This window comes from Dioscorea cayenensis, chromosome 18 (genome assembly GCF_009730915.1).
Source record: "Dioscorea cayenensis subsp. rotundata cultivar TDr96_F1 chromosome 18, TDr96_F1_v2_PseudoChromosome.rev07_lg8_w22 25.fasta, whole genome shotgun sequence".
Lineage (NCBI taxonomy): Eukaryota > Viridiplantae > Streptophyta > Magnoliopsida > Dioscoreales > Dioscoreaceae > Dioscorea > Dioscorea cayenensis.
Window position 1 is genome coordinate 12861134 of NC_052488.1, and position 5453 is coordinate 12866586.

Genomic DNA, 5453 nt, shown 5'->3' on the forward strand with positions numbered 1-5453 from the left:
AGGAAAATCCTTTCTGAGTGATACAAGTCCAAAATAAAAAGCAAAAATAAAATATGTAAACATAAACAAATAAAGTAAAGACGCATCAAGCGTCGATGTCAAGCTCGATCGCCTCTGCTGTTGGTGGTGGTGATGGTGAAACAAGTGGATCAATTGGCGCTCGAACTGGTGATGGTGGTGTTGGAGATGCCTGAGGGATCAGTGGAGCTCTGGGCTTCATGATGAATGGTGAAGTCACATTTCACTCTAATAACTGCTATAAAATGTCGAGACGGGACATCACCTCAGTATGGTTCGAGGCCTGTATCGCACGAACCTCAGCTAGGTCACTTTGTAACACCCTCACAACACTCTCGAGCCTCTCAAAATGATCATGGGCTCGAGGTGGAGAGAATATGCGCATTGGAGGTGGCTCTTGTGCTGTGGGAAGTGCCTTTATATCCATATGCTCCTCATGTGGCTCAGGAACGGGCTGAGACCCCTCTGCAGTCTCACCCTCGGCCTCGACTGGCGCTGGTGAATGTTCATCACATACACCCTGTCTCAATATCTCCTGATCATCCCTATCAGACGTATAGTCTCTAAGCCGAGAGGGTGGGGGTACGATCGTGTTCTCAGCCCCACGAATGGTATCTAAAAGACCCATACCCATGATGAGCCTAGTAATGTAGGGATCGGAGAAGAGGACGCTGATCCTGGAATACTGACCCTGGTGTCTCAGATACTCTGCCACTATATGTCCTAAGAGAATCGGCTCGCTCTGCACCATGGAGTACAAGTATAACAACTCCTGTCTGCTCAAAACTGCAGTGCTGTCACCATGGCCATTCACTGATCTTCTCAGGATGGCATGAATGTATCTATAACTTGGTCGGGAGAGGCATGTAGCCTTCGACACTCCTGGATCATACTGACCCTGGCCACACAATATCCTGTACGCTCTCTGTGGGGTCAAACTACCAGGATAGTTAGTAGGTAATCGGCCGTACTCCTCTGTATCTGTACAGGCCTCGTCATACAAACCCAAACGGACTGAAAACTATACAATACTTATACTATAGTGGTGTCCAAACACTCTGAACTGTATGGTGTCAATACTATTAAATCCAGAATATGATCAGTCAAACTCAAATGACGAGAGCACCTCGAATGTCATCATATGAATGGTCGGCTCATGAATAAGCAACAGGGGCGCCAACTAACCACAACAAGTAACTGCTCGACCTCATCCGCTATGCCGTCTACCAACTGTATCTCTCTTATGGCACTGAGATCCGGGAACTGTATCTGACTGAATATAAGTTTTGACATACATTCAAACTGAGCCTAGTACTCGGGACTAGCAAACTCTAACTGCTCTTGCTTAGGGGAGGACTCTCTGGGATGTTTGCCGGCCGCCTTCTTTGTTCTGGGAGCCATATCTGTAAGAATTGAAAAGAAAATTGATCAAATAAACTCACAAAACCATTCTTCAGTAATCCACACAGTTGTGTGGAAATTCCACACGCCCGTGTGGATTTACGGGGCATGAAAACCACACGGTAATTATACTAACAATCCAAAAATACATCCAAATTCATCCCTAAACTCATTCTAAAGCATGCACCAACCATTTAATCATGAAAATGAAGCACATTTACCAGATTTAATCGAAATAAAATGAGATTGGTGAAGAAAAGAGAAAAAGAGAGTTTACCGACAAGATGAAGATGAAAACCTAGATAACGGCCGGAAAACTCTAGTGAAATCCCTCTAAAACAATGGTAAAGAGTCGGGAGAGTGCAAGGATGTGTTCTCTGAGTGTTTGGGAGTGTGAAAATGAAAAAGGCTTAGTAGATTTGTAAAGAAAATCGCGGCCTTTTGAGTTCTGTACATCCACACGGGCGTGGAAATTACCCACGCACGTGTGACTTCACAGGGGAGCACCACAGGGGAAGACACATACTCCTGTGTGCTCTCGGGATAACACATCTTGCCTTTGAACACATTCACACAGGCGTGTGGAAATTCCCCACGCTCATGTGTCTGACCCACAAGGGCACTCACATACCCTTGTGGCTTCTCTGCCCATCCAAGAAATTTCTCTAAGTGTTTCACACGCCCATATGGAAATTCCACATGGGCATGTGGATTCTCACAGGGGTACTCATAGGGGCACTCACACACCCCTGTGTCTTCTTGGGATGTCAGAGAACTCTCTACAGAGATTCACGCAGGTGTGAAAATTACCCACGCCTATGTTTAGTTCACAGGATTATCCACAGGGGTAGACACAAGCCCCTGTGTGCTCTCGAGATAGCTCTCTGAACTTTGCAGAGAAACACACTCCTACGTGGAAATTACCCACGGCCGTGTGACCATCACAAGGTCATTCATAGGGGCATTCACATGCCCCTGTTCTTCTCAGGATGGAGAAGTTAAGCTTTGAATAGAAACACACGGCAGTGTATCTTCTTTGGATGACTTAGAAAAAATTACAAACTCTGCAAAAATCTACTACACACTTATACACATACAAAGCCTGCATTACTATGAAAAACTAACCAGAGAATCAATGAAAAACATGCTCAAATGGACAAGAAACTCACAAATCACAATTAAGCAAACGAAAACACCAAAGATCCATGAGAAAATCATAGCAGAAGCATGCAAAATATTAAGACACCAACACTTAAGCTCTTATTCATGTAAGCACTAAACTAAAACCTAGAAAACAGTAAAGACTTGGGTTGCCTCCCAAGAAGAGCTTGTTTAACGTTACTAAGCTTGACGTACCTGACCTTACCTCACGGGGGCTCATAGATGAAGGTTTTCCTCTTACCCATAACTTGAAAGCATAATGAACATAATCTTTTGAAGGTAGAGGGGGAGTTGTCGAGTTTGTTACCGCACAAGGGTTCATCACCCTTACTCCATTCTTGCACATCCCCATTAGCTTTGGGGCATTTCTTCTGACGTCTCTTTGCACACTTCATCTTTCAAATCATCTTCTTCATGATCCCCGGGGTAGGTTGTACATTATGCTCTAGATCAAGTGTCATGATTTCTTCATTCTCCATCTCTTGGTCTAGCAACCCCTCATACGGGTCCAGACATATCATTTCTTGCACATATTCATCTATTAGTTCATCGGTAGTGTCAAGAAAGTAAAGAGTATCATCAAAGTTGAGAGAATGTCTCATGGCTTCGGCGAGGCGGTATGTAAGCTTGTCATTCCCAACTCGTAATGTCAACTCCCCACCATCCATGTTGATAAGAGCCTTGGAAGTATGCAAGAATGGCCTCCCAAGTATCAATGGGACATCAACATTCTCATCAACATCCAACACTACAAAATCCAAAGGAAATATGTACTTGTCAACCTTCACGAGTACGTCTTCAATGATGCCTCTTAGATGTCTCACCGTTCAGTCTGCCAATTGAAGTGTCATCCGAGTGGGCCTAGGCTCTCCCAAGCCTAGCTTTTGGAAGAATATGTAAGGCATAACGTTGATGCTAGCCCCTGAATCCACCAACGCCTTTTCTTCGTCCAAATTACCAATGTTGCATGGAATGATAAAGCTTCGGGGGTCTTTCTTCTTGTTCGACATATTCTTTTGCAACACCGCCGAACACGAAGCATCTAAGATCACAGATGCACTCTCCTCCAACTTCCTCTTGTTGGTCAAGAGGTCATTGAGAAATTTTTCATAGCGAGGTATTTAAGACAACGCCTCTACAAATGGGATGTTGATATGCAACTGCTTAAATAGATCTAAGAACTTCTTGTATTACTCATCATTTTGGTTATTTTTTAATCTCGAAGGATAAGGGATTCTTGGCTTGTAGGGTAGGGGTACCATCTCCTTCTCTTTGGCTCTCTCTTCAACCTCCAAGACCTCGGGCACTTCAACATTGGTCTTCTTACTCGGAAGCCTACCCTCAACCTCACCACCACTTCTCAAAGTGATCGCCTTCACATGTTTTCTTGGGTTAGTTTTGGTGTCACTAGGTAAGCTTCCTTGAGGTCTCTGCAATAATGACTTCGCAATTTGCCCACTTGATTCTCTAAATTATGCAATGACGCGGTGTGGTTGCGAAGTGTAGCTTCGACCAACTGAAACCTTGTATCCAATGATTGGATGAACTTGGTGAAAGCTTTCTCTAGATCGGTCATCCGAGTCTCCAAGCCTGAAACTCGATTATAAATATTTGGGGCTTGTTATTGTTGTTGGAAACCCAGTGGTGCCATTGTATTCTGTTGCCCTTGATTACTCCATGAAAGATTTGGGTGGCTCCTCCAACCCGGATTGTAGGTATTGCTATATGGATTGCCTTGGTTTCTCATTGTATTACCCACAAAATCCACTTGTTCCACCGAGGACGTACCACAAATAGAAATTGGGCAATCAGATGGAGCATGTCCTCCCCCCACACCCAATGCAACTTGTCATAGCCACTCTAGGAAAAGTTAGAGTGTCTAACTTCTTGCTCAATGATTCAACCTGGCTGCCAATGAGGTAACTGCATCAATCTCATGAAGTCCTGCTACCTTCTTTTTGTCCCTTATGTTCCACTGATAACTATTCATAGCCATTTCTTCAATGAGATGTCGGGTCTCATTAGGGGTCTTACTTCTTAAGGTACCTCCTGCTATAGCATCAAGTAACTTCTTTGTGCTTAGGTTCAAACCATTATAGAAAGTCTGAATGATCATCTACTCTGGAAACTCATGTTAAGGATATTTCCACAGGAGTTCCTTGAACCTATCCCATGTCTTAAATAAAGACTCCAATTCTGTTTGCACAAAAGATGATATTTCATTCCTAAGCTTCGCTGATTTTTCAGGAGGGAAATATCAGGCAAGAAAAGCTTCTACCATCTTCTCCTAAGTAGTGATTGATGCTTTAGGTAATGAATGTAGCCATTGCTTTGCTCTTCTTTTCAAAGAAAATGGGAAGGCTCTCAACTTGATAGCATCATCCATAACACCATTAATCTTGAGCATGTCGCACACTTCCAAGAAGTTCTCAATGTGATTGTTTGGATCCTCATCGGCCAAACCATTAAACTGTGCCAACTACTGTAACATCTGGATAAAGCCTGGCTTGAGCTCAAAATTCTGAGCCATGATCGGTGGCCGCACAATACTAGACTGTGTGCCCAAAACTGCGGGTCTGGAATAATCTGAGAGTGTCCTCTATTACTCATTCTGTTCTACCATACTATCTGACCCTTCACCTTCTACCTCATCTTAATTTGACTGTTCTTGCACAGGTTCTTTTCCCCTTCTACGAAATGTTCGTTCAAGTTCGGGATCTCCTTCAACCAATGTCGAAGGGTTACCTCGGGTCATAACCTGGAGCTACAACCAAAGAAAGAAAAACAAATCAGAACGATGGAAGAATAAGAAAATGTGTAATAGAATAAATGATGAATAGCTAAAACGCCGTTTGCGTGTGTACTACAAGTGC

General features: G+C 43.6%; 1 non-coding gene across 1 annotated transcript; it reads left to right on the top strand.

The window, feature by feature from the left end:
* Positions 1 to 4706: 4706 nt before the first annotated feature.
* Positions 4707 to 4813, top strand: LOC120283140. The gene has a single exon (XR_005543141.1). It is a non-coding gene; the product is annotated as a small nucleolar RNA R71 (small nucleolar RNA).
* The last annotated feature ends 640 nt before the right edge of the window (positions 4814 to 5453 follow it).